General features: G+C 41.6%; 1 protein-coding gene across 1 annotated transcript in view; it reads left to right on the top strand.

Moving 5' to 3' along the window:
• The first annotated feature begins 639 nt into the window (after positions 1-639).
• Positions 640-21,281, top strand: part of LOC310857833 (zinc finger protein 609-like) — a 54,235-nt gene continuing 33,593 nt past the window's right edge. The window contains 1 exon segment of the mRNA XM_083763762.1: positions 640-1,019. The gene's annotated coding sequence lies outside the window, so the exon portion shown is untranslated.

Raw genomic sequence — 21,281 nt, forward strand, 5'->3', positions numbered from 1 at the left:
TGTGTGTGTTGTGTGTGTGTAGGCCTACAATATTCTAGTGTATGCATGCTAATCTCTTTCTGTTCCCTCCAAGACCGTCTCCCTCCCCTCTCCTCTCCTCTCTAAAAGGCGCTTTAAAATGGTGGAAACATGGGGAGAGAATCCCGATCCGTCTCAGATCCAGTTGCGGGTTTTCAGCAGGATACCTTCCTGTCAGATTCCAGCCCAGGAAATCCAGTTTCCATGTTTCTACTGGTTGTTGGTGACATTGTACTGAGATATGCATAGGGTTATTTTAGCCTTGTCGCGTAATAATATTTAACATGGCCTTTGGAATATGCCTTTACAAGCACATTTTATAGTTCCAGAGGGCACAGAAACGTGTGAATAACGCCTTATGTACATATTCAATACTACCACTAATAATAATAACAATGTTATAATATTAATCACACTTCACTCAACTACAGTTTCTACACTGATGTTCAAATAATAATAAACATATATAAAAAAAGAGTTCAGCTATTCAATTGAACATAAAAGTAAAACTGTGATTAAAATAGTGTACTATTAAAATTGGAGGAAGTGCTGCCTGTGAGAGTAACCCAAGACAAAAAAATCCCCGCGGCAGAGCTACAAACAGCCATTTAGACAGAATATAACAGTCTATCAGGCTATTTTCTGTCTAATCTAGGAAATATATAATAGCCCATGTGGAAACAAACGTGGCATTCCGTTAATCGTGGATCACCGTGGACGCGGTTTGTTTCCAACCGGGCACGAAAGGGGATATTTTGAACCGGTATTAGTCGGGTTTCTTTTTTTTTGTTGAACGGAGTGTCGGTGTGTGTGTGTGTGATGGCTGCAGCAGCAGTGCACTGAACTGGGATCTTCTCTGGGATTTTCTAAATGGGAGCACGTTGATTGATCTGTCCGTAACAATCAAACCACGTTTTTAACCGCTTTTCCGACGGGAATCTACTGGATCCTCATGGAGTGCACGTAAATAAGTGTCGCCGGATTGGGGTTTGTTCACGGGGGTAAGTAAAGTAAAACGGCCGTGAAGTTGACCCACGGCGGAGGAATTTTTTGTTTGTTTGAAACGCGGGTTAGCCCGTGTTAGCTTAGCCCCGTTAGCCTAGCAGCACCCAGTGAGCTAGCTGTTGTCTTTGTCTGGGAGAGCGGAGTGGGCAATTGAGAAAATTAATACACAGGGTGCAAAAATCACCTTCTCGCGCCCTAAAATGCCCTTTAAAAATCATCAATAAGGCGATCAATAGATCCAACATTTTCTCCAATTGAAATTATTTGACATTTACTTGGTTCAGGGCGATATCTTGTCGTTAAAACTAGTGTTCAGAAACAATTCTTGTTCTTTTGGTTTTATTCTTTATTATATATTTTTTTGTAAAGCCAAACTTCATAATAAGTTTCCCATCCTGGTTGTATGGCTTGCCAATAGGCTTTAGGAGACAACATTTTTGCACCTAGATGCATTTCCTCTACAAGCTAAGCTAAACCCACTGACAGGGCCTCATGGCCTGTGTTTTTATCCAAACAACCTGCATATTGTTTTTATTTACACACTTTATTATCGGCAGATATGCAGCCACATGCTTAATGCAAACGATTCTTATGTGCTGTGCGTTATGATACGCGGCTAGAAAGTTGACAAATGTGACTAGAGTACACCGGGATGATCTTGAGGACACTAAAATCCAGCGCTAGCCAAGTCAATCACGGCTAACGCTAGTTGTCTTATTTAGCCTCTCGGCTAATTCGTCTAGCCAAATAAGCAGTTTTCTCTGTGGTGACGTTAACTCGTTTGCGACGGCTTATTTGAGAATTTACAGTATAGCTAGCCGAACCCATAAAAGTATGTTTTCTCTTCTAGCCAGTGTGAAGTTATCGTGATTCATTAAACCTTTATCAGGGGTCGTTTATGATTTGAGCCGAGTGTTTGGCTAAATGATCCCACCTTCAGTTCACAGACTGAACTGTGTGACCTGGAGCTACTTTAGCGCTGTAGCTAACGGTAGTAAGTGTGGTTCTTCAGGCAGAAGGACCGGTGGCTGCCCGAGTGCCCGTAATGTCAGTCAGTTGACTAGTTAATAGCAGGTTAGCATCCAGTTTACACAACCTGAGCTAACGTCCACAGGCCTATTATAAATCGGAAACCAGAAGCACATTATGGTCAAGTTTAAGAAGGTTCAAGGGGTTTATTTGTTACTTACTCATACAGGCACAAGAAGTGAAATATTGGGTTCATACAAGGTGTTGGTTTTGGGACAGAAGCATGATCACAACAGACCCAACTGTGTACAAGAGTCTCACATATGGTGGTGTAACATAACACTGTACAACACCACCACATTGCGACTTGCACAGAGCTTACAATGATATAGTCTAGCTGTAGGTCTGTGTTTTTGTATTGTATAAGGAGTGAGTACAGAAGTCATGGGTTCCAGAATACCAAGAAGCCTATAGTGAATGTATAGTGCATGGCAAGTTCGAATCATAAACATAGGCATACATACATTGAGGTATAATTGTGGTATATAATGACTAGGTTCAGCTCAGGAGAGGTTGTCACATTGTGTGTAAAACTGTGGAAACCGCTTAATTGGGCCAGCCTAAACCAGTGAAATGTCAATTGAAGTAAGCTCTGACTGTTAGTATAGGTCTAATCAAGATTAGTGTAGCGTGAGTGCACCCTCACTTTGTAGGAACACCAGAGACAATGTTATGAATTAATTTCAATTTGAGTGCTTTTTTATAATTATTTTGAAAACGTTTCAAAATAGATATAGTAGCTGATCCACAATCTTGCATTGTGAGCTTTAAATGCTATTTTCACAACTTTTGTATAATAATGTTGACATATGGAGATACTAGCAAGGATAATATTAAATTCCCAACATTTGGGAGTTGGGAGGAGGGTTCTTTTGTAACTAGTCTCTGTATAGCATTATGACTCGGGTGTGCCTGCATTGGTATAGTACAGTTGTCTGAAAGCCACATGTTCTTATCACCCCCCCCCCCATCTGATAGACATTCACTGCTTTGGTGCCATTGTAATGGCTCATGCTAGTTTTTTGTTGTTGCTGGAACTGTTGGTCTTACAAACTTGTAAATACAATCTACTACATACACAAACATGTAGGTACAGTGCACATGTAAATGCAAGTACAAAGTACATACATAAACATGTAATACAATGTGCATACAGAAACGTTAAGTAGTACAGTGAGTTCCCATGCACAAACATGCAAATACAGAAAATGTGCACAAATATGTAAGTATAATGTATTTACACAAGCATGTAAGTATAGTATAGTGTACATTTCACAAACATGCAAGTATACATTCACAGAAACATCTTTGTGCAGTGTAGAAAACTAGACAAGAAAACAATGAGAAATTGTATACACCACCAGAAAATTGAGCACATCTGGAGTAATAGTAGTAAGACTACATCTTCTCTACCTGCTGCCTAACCAATTACCTCACTAGTTAGTTTCTTTCTGAGTAATATTCCAGTAAGTCCCAGAAAATCCTGGAATAACATGGTTAAACTGGGTTCATTTGACTATAGATAACGTTTGTTATCAATTCACTACATTAATTGTAATGTTGCTGATTTAAGAACTGATTATTCTAATGTTTGATTTTTCTCTTTGCATAACAGAGTTGGTTAAATGGCTAGTTGGCAGAATAATGAACATGATGCTAAACGACTTTTATGTCATAAGACAGTAGACCCTGAGCGATATATCTGCCATTTTTGATATCTAGATTTGGTGTCCCTGTTTTGGGCCCAACATTTGTTGAAAGTTTGCTAAAATAACTGATCTACAAGCTCACAACACATCGCATTATGATGCGTTGTGACTTGTGACGCTATTATACTGTATATATTTTATTTTATTTTAAAGCCATCTACTCTACCTTTTGTGGGCAGACTGGGCACCACACGCCAGACAGTTTATTAAGTTGCTTGAATCGATATTTAGATATTTCATATAATATTAATTTGATCAGATACGCCCTCCTATGTAAGCCAATTTGATAGATCAATGGATGTATATCCCATGAGTGAAATTTGGCCGCCATGATGGCAGTTATAACAATCACAAAAAAGACAAAAAGAACACAGATGAGAACACAGCAGGTATATAGTCACAAGAACAAGAATCATATTGGTCATTCGACCATGATCATGGACCAGGTGGGACGCCTGGTGATGGAGCAATCATCAGCATCGTTGAACAGCGTCATGGCTGCCGGCACGATTAGTCCAGTGCTCTTGGTGTTCGAATGATGAATATGTGTTCAGTGCTGGCACACAGCCGCCCGCCATACCATTTCCTTCTGGAAGTGGTAGGAGAGATTAACCATGATGGCCAACATCAAACATGGTTCACATTTGAGACTCTTTGGTGACTGATATTGTCCTAAATGTATGAGAGGGGACCTGTGTGTGTGTGTGTGCACATTACACACACACTGATACTGTATTTATTAGGGATGATATTGTATATATCTAGTACTGTATTAGGGATGCACCAAATGGGAAATGATTGGCCGAAACAGAATATAGTATTAGAAAACAGTTGGCCGAATAGCTGAATATGATTTATATTATATATTTTTTCTTTTGTACCCTTGCTGACACTGTCATGGCCGTACCTTTGTTGTAGAGCTACATGATAATGGCAAAAGACATGATTACATTTTTTATTACGTCATCACAACATCACGTCATTCTTTGACTATTCGGATTCTGCTCTAAAATCAACCAAATATTTGGCTATTCGGAAGAATAGTTTAGGTGGTCGAATATTTGGTGTAACCCTATACTGTATATTTAAATATATATATTTTATTTATTTCATTAAAAAATAGAAACAAATTGAATGGCATGAAATAGAATACATCATGAATACATGAAAACAATGTTTACCTGTAAGTTAAATGTTGCCAAATAAACTTCAACGTCAAAACATTGGTTAATCTAGGACTCTTCCAACATCGGCACTTGCATTGAAACAAAAAACAAAGTGGCATCTGCCTTTGGCTGTAATTATATGCATCATGTGTATGTTGGATCACATCATGGGCCACAGGTTGCCAAACAGAAGAGATGGTATGACCGGTAGACTTGCATTTACTAAAATAATGTAGACGCATAGCAAGTCCAGCTGCTACTGCAGAATCTTAGTTTCCCAGATCAGCAACATTGCAGTGGATGTATGTGGAATCTGTGACCCGACTGACTGCACAATGCCCACTCAACAGAAGGGCCACAGACCTGGAGCCAGTTGGGTCGGGTAGAGCTAAGTGAGTAGCTATTGTTGTTGTGTAGTGCTACGTAATCACTCAGCCAACCTCGGATCTGTTGCATCACGGTGTGTCTATCTGTCTGCTGGCCCAGGAGCTGTTAGCAGTCTTCTAAGTCGGTCCCTGACATCCTGCCTGTTGGCCCAGACCCAATAAACCTGCCGGGACAACCCAGCTGTTGTCAGAGGGAACCAGGAAACTTAAATTAGCCAGTCTGACTGTGCAGCTGTTTGCCTTTGGTCAGCATCACATTTACGGGTCCAAAAGGGCAAACATGCCCTGTGAGCTCTCTGAATTCCCATGAAGTCAGTTGGAGGGGAGGGGAGGGGGGGGGGGGGGGGGGGGGGCACACACACACACACACACACACACACACACACACACACACACACAACACGATTTCCAGGGGCAAATGTCACAAACAATATAGGGAATGTACACAATGACCTTTATTATAAGTATAAAGTATTCTAAGTTTTCTGAAATGCTCCTAGATTTTTAACCACAAGACATAATCACAATATTTCAAAATTGGGCCTTTTCAGGAGTGACAGCAGATTGTAGTGGTGTTTTGAGAACATTGTGTAGGCTGGAAGGCAGACTTCCGCTGTGTATCCAGGTCCTCCTCTTGCATGTGTGTGATTTGGTGACAAGCCTATCAGGCTTGTATAGTTTTATTTTGGTATCTATCAGGCACTGTGGCTGATGGTTTCTACTGCCTCAATTCTTCATCTCAAACATTTTACTTAAGTTTCTGTACAATGTCTCGGTAGGTGTTTGTTCTGCACAGACAGCAATTTGTATATAGTCAGTCAGAGTATTCCTGACTTATTTTATATATGTCATGTTTGTGTGTGCTGTTACTGTATTCCACACACACCCGGAGTAACCCCACTTACCCCAGGGCCAAATTAAGCTGGAAACCCTGCAATAGCCCAGGGAGCTGCCTTGCACTCAGGTTCTAAGTTGGTAAAGTAAGTCCTGTGACTGATTGGCTAGTGAATAGTTTGAATTTAAGCACTGCCAGTTCAGTTGATGTCCAATCTGCTCCACAAGGGGTAGGGTTTAGGATTATCAGAGTATTAAAACCCCCACACAGTAGAATTACCAATTAGCTTATTGTCCTCTGCACGCTATGTTTTGAGAAACGCACATTACATGTCCACATGTCCCTCTGAGACGTGCACATACAGTTCATGCTTGTCATTAGGGCTGTCACGATTACACATTTCTGATTGTCACAAATAATTGCGATTAACATTTTAATTGTTGTGACTTAAATGTGTTAATTGGGCATTGGAACATATTAATAAAGAATACATTGATCTTTCCCAGAGAATCTATGATATGGGAATGAGATACAAAATTACTGGCATATTCATTATTCTTTTTTATGTTAAAATATGTGGAAATAGCAGTTCTACAAGCTTACTGTGGGTGTGTGAACTTTTGTGAAATGGATTGTCTGATGATTATAGAATGGAACTATTGAGAAATGTTCTTGTGGAAATTAGCCTTGGGCACTACTGTGGTTGTAGAATTAAAAGCAGAGGAGAAACGATAAATACACAACAAACACCACAACATGGCAACCTAAAAGGAGCTGCTATTCCATGTTTACATGGAACAAGAACGTGTGCAATTCATTTAGGACGGTGGTTTTCAACCCTTTGGGCCATTATGTATTCAGCTTTTGAGCCATGGACCACCATTTGATGAGATTTCATTTAACCTCTCAGACATCAGACCACAAACCATCACCTATGGTCATGAAGTGTGAGTCATGACTGAAAGAATAAGGTCGCGATTACAAGTGGCCTTCGGCGGTTGGCTGGCATATTCGTAGGGTGAGAAGTTCAGTCACACGAAAGAGACTCGGAGTAGAGTCGCTCTTTCTTCGCCTGGAAAGGAGCCAGCTTAGGTAGTTCGGCCATCTGGTAACTTAGGATGCATCTCGGATGCAGATTGTCAAGAATAATTTAACTCTTGAGCGAGTAAAATGTGCAAAATTCATTTTACATTCCCAAGAGTTCTAATTACGGCGGGGCTCCACCGGGCGTGTTGCGTCTCCGTCGCGTGCGTCACAAAACGAACCGGGGCAATTTTAATGCAGTGACGCAACGCAACGCGGGCAGTGGAGCCACCCTTCATTGATTAAAAAGGGAACATTCCCTGACGGAGACGTGAGGTGACGGAGACGTGACACTGACGTGCCCGGTGGAGCCCCGGTGTTAAGGTCTATTCATAGTCTGGATTTTCGGTGTTGAGCTGACCACCGCGAAATAACGTTGAGCGGTGGTGAGTAAAAACAGAGAAGGGCTGGAGCGGTGGCGGTGGTTTGCTCTTCACCGCGGCTCGTGACGTCATGTTGTAGTTCGGTGGTCACCCCACCACCGAAAATCCAGACTATGTATGAGCCTTTAGGGTGACGGTCCATTTGTTTACCAACTCTCCATTTATCTGGGCACCACCTTGAATCCCCTCAAGGACCACTGGTGTTCCCTGGACCACTGGTTGAAAACCACTGATTTAGGAGAATCCTATTCTGTTGTCAAGCAGTCCTATTAAACCCATGTTTAGCAGAAATTCTTTAGCAAGTTGACTCTGGTTCTGCTATATAGTGAATGATATTTATGTAATTGGATTTATGTAGTTGAACTAGATTAAGGACACTTGGTTATATTATAACTTACCAAACGGCTGACAAACGCTAGCCATTGGGTAACTTGGATTTGGACCGAAACGTGCAACACCATGTCTTCAAAGGTGATGGACATGGAGGAAGAATAAGGCAGAGCAAAATAATAGTTTGGTCTCCGCCTCCGGTTGCCGACAGACTCTATTAAATATGCGCCACCCAGATGATTTTATTGGCATTTGGTGAAAAAAAAGGTCAGAATTCGACCGACCAAAAAGGTCTTTGATCACTAAAATTCTCTTTGGTGAGACCACCTGTCGCGCGAAGTCAAAATAAAGTTTTCTTTCTTCTAAAATATCACGTGCGCAAATGTTTTGGATTGCGTCATCGTGAGGACTAGACGCACAACACAGCATGGACCTGTGTACTAGTGTTGCGCGCGGAGAGGTGTGACGGTCCCTCGGATGAAATCATGAACATAAAAGAATTAAAGGCGCAGTGAAACGGAAATGGTGAACAACATGAAAATGGTGTTTCAACATGAAACACCGGTCTGAAGTTTCTGAACCAATCAGAGCGTCGCATCCCTTCAGGCGATGGGACGGTAGCTAGGGACGGTAGCTATGCTAGGCGCAACAGCGTGGTGTTGTTTGTTTATAAATCATATGGTCGGCCAGCACAACCAGTTTACTGTTATGTGGCTTATTTCTTCCATATAATGTTTTCAGATACATATTCTAGCGTGATGATTAAGTTGAAAGCGAGTAATACACTGTCTGGATGTTATCTGGAATGGAAATAAAAACGGAGTATTCTGTAATCAGTAGCAGCTGTGATGGACGGACGCGCAAATATGGGAAATTAAACGGGTGAGCTTCATTGTTATTGGCTTTTATCGATGTGTATCTCTACACGTCATCACGCAGCACGTTTTCGTTTTAATAAATAAATAATGCAATCGTTTTTATGGACCTTTGATATAAAAACACACAGAAATTAGTATTTTCAAATTTTTTAGGTATGCCCATATAATGACCACGGATATGGTCTAAAAGTGTGAAAAACGTCTTTTTCATTTCACTGCACCTTTAAGCCCAACACTTATATACATACGTGACATGACATAGGCCGCCACCTATCTGTTTCGGAACGGTTCACTTCACTCAGCATTCAGAATGCAGTGTAACGCTCCACTCGAAATGAATGAATCCCTGCATGTTCTCATTTTAGTTTTGATTGTGCCTATACTTCGACGAACGGCGGAGGTACCGCACATCCAAAATAGCCGCTCTACAAGCTCACAGCGCGTCCGCATTGTGAGCTTACACAGTGTGTAGTGTGTGTGAGCTATGTTGGCTATGTTTTTTGTCTTTTAACCTGTAGCACTAACTAGCTATACTCAGGCAAATATTTAAGTTATTAAAAAAGAAGCCTATCCATCATTGCCGTAGGGGGAAAAAAAATCCTTGCTACCCATCCTTCCAACGAAAAGATAAAATAAAATAAATTCCCTACTATGGATGTCAGGGGTTAACCGGCTAACCGGTTAGCCGACCGTTAAGAAACATCTGGATATTTTTATCAGCTTTAACGTTTAATTTGCATAATAATAAATACGTGTTCTGATCTTAAATCCCTTTATTTTAGATCGTTTTTAGTAATAGTACAACACAAACATTACAGAGACTGTACTTGTCACTGTACAATACTTTAAAACAGTTGTCATGTTGCACACATGCAACCCGCCCAGCTTGTCACACTCCAGGCATGAACAGCGCTCGGGCTCGGTTTTCTGCCCCCTCAATGTCCCAAAGTTCTCTGTTGTACTTCTGGCTAGTTGGCTACAAGGGTAGCTTTGCGGTAGTCGAAATGTAAGCGAGTGACAGCGAGACGATAAATGCAGAGACCTACTTGGCATTATTAATTCCATTATTGGCCATTTGGCCTGGAGGGAGAACGTTTACAGCCGCTGCCGCTTCCTCCTCCTCCTCAACCATTACGGCTATCAAGTTAGCCATGTGCTATCGATGTTTGAGGGTTTTCTCGTCAGCGAAAAGTCCACAAACAGAACACGGTGACATGCATGCTGATCTTCCTTAATAATAAAAAAAGGCTTAGCCCATGCGTCCAGTGGCTTTGTAGGTATAGGTTGCTCAGATCTGGACTGGATTTATTTATGTTTTGGACTAGAACCGTCAGGTCCTGTACGGCGGACCTCTGTACTGTAGATGCGCAGATGCGATGCATCATGCAGATGCGATGCATCATGCAGATGCGATGCGTTGTTTATTGATGATTAAGCCTACAACAATTTATTTATATTGTTAAATGTTGCTTTTTTGTTTGTCTTTTAAAAAAGGAGCATAAATAAACTTTAACTTTAATTATGTAGCCAGGGCCTATACATGCATATTACATTTGGGGTAGCTATTAAAAAAAAGAAAAAAATCAACCACTATCCGTTAATGACCCGGTTAATCCTGTCGGCTAACCGGCTGGGAAACTATCCGTTACTGACATCCCTATTCCCTACCTACTCAGCCCAAAGATGAAAGCCAATCGTATTATTTTGCCAATCGTATTATTTTGCATGGCCTAATCATTTGTTTAACAGTAACGCTGTCTGTCCTAAAACTCTCTGGGCAGTCTTTAGGTGCATGTAATTGGAAATATTTTATTCAAAGCAAGCATCTGTTAACTGTTTTAATGAAATCACAGATGCAGATGTGTTGTGTCATGATGTGATGTAATTTGATAAGATAAATTAAAAAAGGTGTTTGTGTGGAGATCGTGGTGCATCTACAGTTATGGTTTAAAATGATTTGATTGAAACTGAATTTCTAAGTAAATGGACCAGACTTCAGATTTGGTGTGAAAGATTATTTAAACTCTGAGCTTATCCATTCAGAATAAATTGCCTACTCTGAACCGGTTTCAAAGTAGAGCCTGCTATTTATGACCATATAGAAGTATAGTGTTTATTTGTGTATCTCTGTGGTTGTGTGTGTGTAGACAGATAATTAGATACAGAAGGAATGTCCTGTTGTGTTTGTAATATGCCTTTGTAGCTAAATGGTTTGTGTGTGTTTTCCTGGATTAGCCGTATTGTGTCTCTCAAGAGTTTCTAGGTGGTGTTAATGGAAGTGCTGCAGAGAGCGAACCAGAACATGGGCAACAGAGAGGGAGAGAATGAGGCTGAGGGATGTCGAGGAGGAGAGAGCCTGACTCTAATTGACCGCTGTATGAACTCTGACAAGAGAGAGCGGATAGAAACAGCAGTTTATTAAATGTTACAAGACAGGAGATGGATGGGAGTGACTGTGAGAGGGGTTTAGAGCGAAGAATATAAATGAACAAAGAGGCGTTTCCAGATTGATTGCAATATATTGATATATGTCAAAATAGATGATTAGAGACTGGGCTTATGGCATAATTGTGGTGTTTCTGGGTTTTAACCCATTTTGACCTGAGATCAATTATGTTTCTATGTCAGTCGATTTTTCAAAAATAGCAGACCTATACAAGCTCGTAGCGCGCCACCGAGTGCAAGATGCAATGAATAAAATTATATAAGGGATATATAATTAATTGCTGTTATGGCCGCTAACCGAATTTTACCGATATGATCTCATTCTGTATTGAAAAAAAATATAATAAATTTGTCCATTCTGAAAATTACATGTACCGGGGTACCTGCACTGCAGGCTTAGGCATGTCAGATTTAACTTAAATACCTTTTTTATATTTAATATTGTGAGCTTGTAGATCTGTTCAAGCTGTTACTTTGGGCATGTTTATCTGTAAAGACAGACCGATTAATCGGACCGATTAATTAATCGGTCTGATTGATTAATCGAACCGATGCCAATTAATAAAAAAAACAACTGAAATCGGCCGATACCGATGTGTTTGCCAATTAATCTCCCATCACTATATATATATATATATATATATATATATATATATATATATATATATATAGTCGGTGCTATGGAGGGATCACTGACTGGCGAGTGTTTTCGGTTATAGTATGTGAGTTACGTGAACTGCTGCAGAAAAGAAAGGCCCTGCTTTAGTGCTTGGCAGAACATTTAGGAATGGGTAGTAAAACCCGCTTACCTGTGTGACATTTATTCAACCTGTTCAAGAGCTCAATGAACTCGGTCTAGCATGGCAACTGGATTGAAGTTGTCAGATAAAGTAGCTGCATTTGCATTCAAAGCCAAGAGTGCAACTGTAAGAACATGGGCATATGTGACATGTTCCAAACGTTGGTAGCAAGGAGTTTGGGAGAGGCTGAGGCCTTCTAAGTTCTAACGGTGGTTCTCATAGTGGGGTCTGGGGACCCCCAGGTGTCCTTGACATGAAAACGTTTGAGAATCACTGTTATCACTAACATCTCGTGTGCTGTATATTATAGCGTTGCTGTCAATGAGTAGGTTGAGCGTCGCGTCCAAACCGCCGAAGGCCCACAACGTGCAAACCTTGTAAATAAAGTAGGAACAAACTAGTAAAATATATTTAATATATCCTAGTCATACAAATAGAGACGAAATGATGGAAAAAGTCGGATAACAGGGCAACATATCAAATATCCTGTCGCTGTACCGCACTGTTGTGACGAAAAGAGAGTTGAGCCAGAAGGCGAGATAGGGTGAGAAGTTCAGTCACACGGGAGAGACTCTGAGTAGAGCCGCTGCTCCTTCGCCTGGAAAGGAGCCAGCTTAGGTGGTTCGGGCATCTGGTTAGGATGCCTCTCGGGTGTCTCCCTAGGGAGGTGCTCAATGCACGTCCCACTGGGAGGAAACCCCGGGGCAGACCAAGGCGCAGATGGAGGGATTACATCGACTCACTGGCCTTGGAACGTCTCGGGATCCCCCAGGAGGAAGTCACTAATGTTGCTCTGGAGAGGGAAGTCTGGTGGAATTACTAAAATGTAATTCTAAGAAATATAATATTTTTTTGATAGAAATCGTCCTCCTTATATAATACCTGATGATCTTGTTTTAGGGTGGAAAAAAATCACAACACTCTTATGTCTCCTCCAGATTGTGTGTGTGTGTGTGTGATTGTATACTGCTGTCTCAGTCCATCTTCTATTGAGAGTTGTGTGTGGCCGTCTGATAGGAAGTACACTACAGACACGATCAATAACACACTGACCTCTACTATGGGCAGTACGGTAGCTTACATTACAGGCTACAGCACTGTGTAAGTGCTGTTTGTGTTTGAGAGCAGGGTGTATACGTCTGCAAGTTCTTTGTGTTTCACTGCAGGTGTGTCTATATATTTGTGTGTGTGAGAGGCCATCATTCAGCGTCCTGTCTGGGTATACTGGTATTGATTGGTCTGTGTCAGCAGAATGCGTCCGGTATAGAAAAATCCAGTCAGCAGTCTGACTGACCTAATATTTTTTACTTCAACACCACTTCTTATTGCACGTCTCTGAACGACCCCATTTAAGGCTGGGCAATATATGGACATTATATCAATATTGTGATATGAGAGAGGCTAGATATTGTCTGAAATGTATTTTGATATTGTGATATGGCATACCGGTAATTGTTGTCCTTTCCTGGTTAAGCTCGCATAATGATGTAATCTTCTGAACTTACCTGACAGTTTTTTTTTAATCATTTGCCTTCATTTTCCTAGTTTATTATAGGCATTTGCTGATTATTTATTAAAAATCACTGAACTGAGTGGTGCAATTCCCCCCCCCCCCCCCCCCACCTCTCTCTCTAGCAGGCAGCAGCAGCAGGCACATCACTATCTCTCTCTCTCTGTTTCTGGCGCCCCCTACTGGTACTAATAAGTCACATACTCGTGCTCATGATGGCCACATAGATACGCTCGGACATTGCTGGTTGTAGGAGTGGTTGCACCACTCAAGTGGTCAAACTCCCCCTCTCTCCCCCCCTCTCCTCTCTCTCTCTCATTAGCAGGCAACAGTGCAGCACTAATACTATCTCTCTGTTTCTGGCACAATAGTGCCCCTACTGGTACTCATAGTCATATACTGGTGCTCATGGCTACAGGTGAACACATAGGTGAACACGGACATTACTGTTCCTTGGAGTGGTTGCACCACTCAAAAAATCACCAATACACATCTTAAAATCCGAATTGATACATTTCCATGGAAAGTCATTGTACTTCAAACACCTTTCTGAATAGGGCTTATTTTATTGATTGTTATTCCTTTATAACCTGTATTCAGTGTAGGTTTTCAATCTAATGGGTTCCGGGACCCAGGGGGGGTCTTTTAGATTGGTCCCAGTGGCATTTTATGAGTCGCACTTCAACGATGTTAGGAGTCATATTTTGTCATTTCTTTTACAAATTGCAGCATTTAACTCCCATTTCATCGTAGTGGTGGGCGATATGGACAAAAGTAGTATCACGAATCACGATATATGTTCAAGCTGTATTACGATAAAACGATATCACAATATTTGTTTGTGCGTTTTTGAGGGGCGCTAGCATGTTTGTTTTAAAAACGGCATTGACAATGAAGAGAATTTAATGTTTCATCATCACCTAATCATAGTAATCAGAGAGCCCCTCACTTCACACGGGTGTGATTTTTGTATGGTTATGTTCAAGTTACTTAAAGGGTAAGACCACTTTTTGGAGGTTTGGGTTGTTTTCTTACCTTATTATAGTCAAACTAGTCCAGTCCAGGAGTTAATTCGCTCCATTGTGCAGTTTTATAGAAAATAACTTTATAAAAATACCAGCCCAATGAGCCCATTGACTTACATTGTAGCGGGGAAACAGCTCTCAAAGTCACTCTTTTAGCACATGAACGAACGCAACAAAAGCTGATTCTGACAGTTTATGACATCAGGAAAACTCATGCAGTTTTATTTTTAATAAAAAATGTCAACGTTGTCTTGTTTTGACTAATTTGTGTAGAAAGAAGATCTGGTAGGTATGCTTACGCCAAACGAAACCCTTCTGTTTTCACGTGACGCGGTACTACGATCTGATTGGTCCAACTCTAACTGCAACAACCTGGAACAGCGCACTTCATCCTCCGTTCTAAAAGTATCGTAAGCCTACAAACTTATGACTGCTTACCGTGGGTGTCTGTGTCGGGTACTGCTCGAATCAGCTTTTGTTGCGTTCGTTCATGTGCTAAAAGAGTGACTTTGAGAGCGGTTTCCCTGCTACAATGTAAGTCAATGGGCTCATTGGGCTGGTATTTTTATAAAGTCATTTTATATAAAACTGCACAATGGAGCGAAATAACTCCTGGACTGGACTAGTTTGACCATAATAAGGTAAGAAAACAACAAAACCTCCAAAAAGTGGTCTTACCCTTTAACAGTACAACGTAACAAACTAAAATAAATACCATTTAGTAGACCCTCCAGAAAAACGCGGAGGGTCAAATCTTTGTCAACACTCTGCCTTCCTTTACTGGCAAAAAAGATTACCTCATGTCATTCCTTAGAGAAGTGAAATTATAAATCTGACAATAGGGAATGCAAGGCTGACGTCACTAGGGATGTCAACGGGTAACCAGATAGCCGGTTAGCTGACAGTTGAGAAATATCCGAGTATGCTTATCAGCTACACGGTTAATTTGCATCATAATAAATGCATGTTCTGATCATAAATCCCTTTTATTTTAGATTGTTTTTAGTAATAGTACAACATAAACATTACAGAGACTGTAGTTGTCACTGTACAATACTTTAAAACAGTTGTCATGTTGCACACATGCCTAAAATTGCTGTTATTTGCGCCGCCCAGCTTGTCACACTCCAGGCTGCATGAACAGCGCTCGGGCGCTGTTTTCTGCCTCCTCAATGTCCCAAAGTTCTCTGTTGTACTTCAATGGCTAGTTGGCTACAACGGTAGCTTTGCGGTAGTCAAAACTAAAAGCGATTGACAGCGAGACGAGATTAACACAACATGTCGACCGTATCAATGCAGAGACCTACTTGGCATTATTAAATTCATTATTGGCCGAGAGAGAGAACGTTTACAGCTGCCGCTGCTTCATCCTCCTCCAATCCATCTCCCCACACTGGCACGGCTTACGGCTATCAAGTTAGCCATGTGCTATCGATGTTTGAGGGTTTTCTCGTCAGCGAAAAATCAACAAACCGAACACGGTGACATGCATGCTGATCTTCCATAATAATAAAAAAAAGGCTTAGCCCTTGCGGCCAGTGGCTTTATACTAGGTATAGGTTGCTCAGATCTGGACTGGCCTTATTTATGTTTTGGACTAGAACCGGCGGACCCCTGTACTGTAGACACGAAGATGCGGGGGAAAAAAAAATCAACAACCGTTAATTAACCGGATAATGCCATCGGCTACCCGGCTGGGAAATTAACCTTTACCGACATCCCTAGCTGTCACGCCTACCGGCGTCATTTTGATTGTGATGGCCTACAAGCCCTTCATATTAGATCTGCATCAAGTGTATAAAGTTGGTGTTTGAGTGTTTAGTGCACAGTGCTAGCTAGAGCTCTTTCAGTTTGCCAAAATTGATTTATTAAGCCTACTTGAGTACTTGTGGTGTGAACAAGTAGGCTTCTCTCTCTCTCACACACGTTATACATTTGCGTTAGCGAGCCGATTTTGGGCGACCCGTTTCCTACCTGCTGCTCCATCTGTCTGTCAAACCACCACCTCGGGTCATTTAATTATTGTCTCCACCAGGCCGAAGGCATGGGGGGAGAGTATGTTTTGCACTCCGTCCATCCGTCCGTGTGTCCGTCCGTCCGTGTGTGTGTCCGTGAGCAGCTAATCTCCGGCACCGTTAACCCGGTCGATGCCAAATTTTGCACACACACTCCCTGGATGCCAACGATGAACCTCTGCCCCAAAATTTCCAGAACGGCCTGTTATAGCACCACCAGGAGGCCGCTTTGTGCAAAACAAGTTTTTGCACAGTACACCTACAGATTTTGTCCAAACATCGCACAAATTGGTACACAGTCTCTCTAGTTTAAATAATAATTCAGATTGTATTAATATTAACTCTACTACATACTTTCTTATGCTTACTCAAGTAATTATTTACAAACACTCCTATCCTCCTTGTGGAGACCTGTGCCCAGAAGGGCACTTTTTTAATATCTCCGACCGACGGCGACAGTCAATAAGAGTTGAGCTCGGATATAGGTGGCTAACAACAAACTAGCCTGCAACATAAAACCGCTATTTATTTACTGCAGAGAGAACACATGTTTGCAGTTTGCCTGATCACTTGTCAGTTGTCACTCTTGTGCTTTCTGCTTCTATTTTCTGTCTGACTGGGACAGCGACTAGTCTGGGGCAGATCGAGAGACAGACTCAGTCATAAAATCATTATGTCGTAAGAACAATTAACTACTGAGGTTAGTGAGAGTGTACGGGACTATACAGAGAGGTGCGTGAACACTATTTTTATTGTCCATTTTATTTTCTTGACAAGTGACAAAGCACCCTTAGGCTTTTAGTTATGCTTGTGGGGAAAACGGTGTCATAGGACTTGAAAAAATAAACATGTTCATTCAGTCAGAACTATTCTGTGTTTTGTTATTATTGTTAGTCATGATAATGAATAATGATATACTGTATTTGGTTAAGTCAAAGCTATGTTAAATCCATCTTTGCCCACTAGTATTTGTTACCTTCAAGTGTGATAATACTACACAGATTAATATACATTTACAAATAGCCTATATCTTTATAATTTGATTGAATTTATTATCAGTTATCGGTCTTGAGAAGCAGGATGTTATCAATATCGGTTAAAAAAATAATGGTGATGGGCCATGGTGGTCTGCTGGCCCTGCAATATGAGTACTTTTACTTGATGCCGATACTTTTGTACTTTTCCACCACTGTATGCCTATCCGTTGGCCAGGTATAGTAGTGACTCATCGCAATCAAAATGGCGCAGCCCCCGAATTTGCATACCAAAGGTGCGAGGTTTGCAAGCCCTATTCCAAAGAACTATGCAAACAGTGCAACCGTTGGCTTATATGCAAACGTAAAGTAAATTAAATGGCACCAAAATAAAGTAAAATTAAATACACTCGGTGAGCTAAATAAAGTGCATGGTGCATTTATACACAGCTCAATTGAAGTCTCATTTTGTCACGTGCAGTGACTGTTTTTAGCCAAAATGTGCAGATCAACAAGCTTGTAAAAACGGCGTGCGGGGGTCCCCGCAGGTGTTCCTATAGAGGTCCGCGCTGGTCCGTGGACCGCGGGTACAGTGACTCAGATGTTACCTAGCCGCAATTTGCAACTCTAGATTTTTTGTTGCTTGAATTATCCTCTTTCAATCTGCCAAGCTTTTGTTTCATAAAAATCCACTGTAGACGTGTTTATGAGCTACTTTCTGTCAAGACATTCTGTGTGGATGGCCTGGGCCGTGGCTCAGCGGTCCAGGCACCTTGGCCGGTAGTCAGAGTCTGGCAGTGTGCCGCGGGTCAACTCCCGATCCAGATGGCCTTTACTGCATGTCCCCATCCCCATCCCCATCTCTCTCCCCCATTTCCTGTCAGCCTACTGTCTGTCCCTCCAACTAAAAATATAAAATAAAGGCGAAAGCCACAAAAAAAAAAGAAAAATCTGTTCGGGTGATTCTTTTGTGTTGGAGTTTGTAAGCACTCGTTTTTATTAACGGAGTGCTTCCAAACTCCAACACTTAGAAAAAGAATCTCCTGCAGAGAATTTCTTGACAGAAAGTAGCTCATAACATGTCTACGGTGGATTTTTATGAAACAAAAGCTTGGCAGATTGAAAGAGGATGATTCAAGTTTAACGTTGTTTAAGACAAGCAGATCGCAAACGCAAATTGGATGAGTGGGGAGTCAATGGAGGTACTGCAACTCTAGATTCATCGCATTATAAAGAAAATCTAGAGTTGCAAATTGCGGCTAGATGTTGCCATTCAATCAGGTCTGCTCCGTGCTCATGTCACGGCAGAGTTCCACTGTCAAAGAAGTGAATAATCTTTGGTCTGAGACCAACTGAGTCAGCGCAGTTTAGATGAGAGAGTAAAGTGGAGTGACATCGGAGAACAGGCACAGCACAGGCTGTGTGCTGTCGGCACTTCACATACTCTGCGCACGTTACGGTCTATTGACTTGGCCACCCGATTATGAACACAAAATGTGAGCAGTTGTGGAAAAAATTTAATATACGATTTGGTCATATCTGCCCTGTGCAAGTTGTGATTACGAAGCCGCAAACGGAAATACAAATTGTAATGTTCCAATGTTTTCAATGCCCAAAACAATTAAATTGTTAACCCATTCTGACCGGGCACCCATTTGGTGTTGGCATCATGTTATGCTTTAGCTATTGAAAAATAGCAGATCTACAAGCTCATATGCTCGCCACCGAGTGGCGCGATACGAGCTTGTAGGTCTGCTTTTTTGAAAAATCGAAGAACGACTGACATTTATAGAATCTGATCTCAGGTCAGATGGGTTCATCAGACCAGTGTGTGTCCAGTGGAAACCTCGTTATGAATCTGATCTCAGGTCAGAATGGGTTAATCGCAATTAATCGTCAACTTAAATTTGTAATCGTGACACTCCCTAGCCCTGCAGACAATACAAGCCCCCACTATTTATTTTTCCCTCCGGCGTGACAACTTGCTGAGTGGGAAGGTCCTGCTCTGTAATCCCCGTACAGCTGCTGACCGGGTTGGAGGAAGGAAAACACATGGTCTGTGCGTGTGTGTTTTTGATAGCTTGATTGTGAACAGTCTATATATTTTAATCATGGAAATGGATTGTAGTTGCTCAATCTTCTTGTTTTTCATTTCTTATACTTCAGTACCATTTTCATAGTATGCATACAGCGATGTGACGGCAAAGTCACGGCTTGTATGGACTGGCGATTATAGTTGAACACACGAAAGAATACTTGTGTAATCTCACTTGCAACACCCCCGTGACTAAAACGACGCGATTCAAGCGACTACTTTGGGTCTGAAGGCACCTTTTTAGTATCAACCCCTATGCACGGCAGTGTCACTTCATCAAGGCACATTTGTATGGTGTAAATGTGGGCTTGTAGATCTGATCCGTAGATGTTGTGTCACACAATGCGAGAGATCGCGTGACACATTGTTTGCGTGTAGATCCAATCTTTCTGGCAGGTCAGTCGTGTCACAGTATTAAATGAAGTGCCTTCTAATCTCTATTATGGAAGCCAAAATGAAGCCGCCACTCACGCTCTGTACAACGGTGGGAAGTTGGGAACCATTAGCTATGTTCAGCCCTAACGTTGTAACCTGGTTGTAAAACGAGGCTATATGCTCCTGGCCTCCTGCTATATGCTCATCTGTCAGAACAGTGAACCACAGCCACGAATGCATGTATACCGTTGACCCATTTTGGCCTGACGTCGAAATAAAAAGTCTTCTGAAAGAATATATATATTCAAAGATGTGTGCCGCATTTTCACAATTTTTCAAAAACAGCAGACCTACAAGCTCATAGCGTGCCACTGAGTGGCAGCTTGTAGATCTGCTATTTTTCCCAATAGCTAAAGTATTACATAATGCTTAGTTAAAACACAAAGGGGTTCCCGCCTAAAATGATAAAATGTCAATACAGTCTGAAGAAAAGGCGGCGATCTGAGCACTCAAAAGTGTGGAAATAAAATCAAGGTATTTTATTGAAGTTTAAAAAGCCAACATGTTTCGAGTCACACAGAAGTCTTGGCAGGTATGAGGAAAACACACAAACACAGGTCCATATATACTGAGACATATAATCGCAGTCCTTGAAATGAAAATCTGCCTTGTCTGTAAAGATTCACACCTGTGTGAATCTCTCTCTCTCCTCTCCACCTGCCCCCCCCCCCCCCCCCCCCCCCCCTCTCTCTGTAATTAGCAGGCAACAGTCTCTCTCTCTCTGTTTCTGGCACAACAGCGCCACTTTTGCCCCTACTGGTACTCTAAACATAGTCACATAGGTTAGTACATAGTCACATAGGTTAGGACGGACATTGCTGTTCCTTGGAGTGGTTGCACCACTCAAAAAGAAACTGACTGTTTTTGTCATGCAGTGTCTGAAAAACAAAATGTCATAATTTACAGTATACATCTCTCAGTCTCTCTGATTTCAGGGGCTTATTGACGTTTCAAAGAGCCTTTTTGCATGTGTCCATTACTGACTGAGTTATATGACAGCATTTAGCAAAGAAAAACATCTGTCGTCCAGACAGACGGAAGAGAACGAGAGAGAGTCTAAAGTGACTGGAGTCTCTCATTTCTCTCCAAAAGCCCTTAACCCATTCTGACCTGAGATCAGATTCATACGAGGTTTCCACTGGACACACACTGGTCTGATG

Source organism: Protomyctophum parallelum (assembly GCF_964188405.1).
Source record: "Protomyctophum parallelum genome assembly, chromosome: 4".
Taxonomy (NCBI): Eukaryota; Metazoa; Chordata; class Actinopteri; order Myctophiformes; family Myctophidae; genus Protomyctophum; species Protomyctophum parallelum.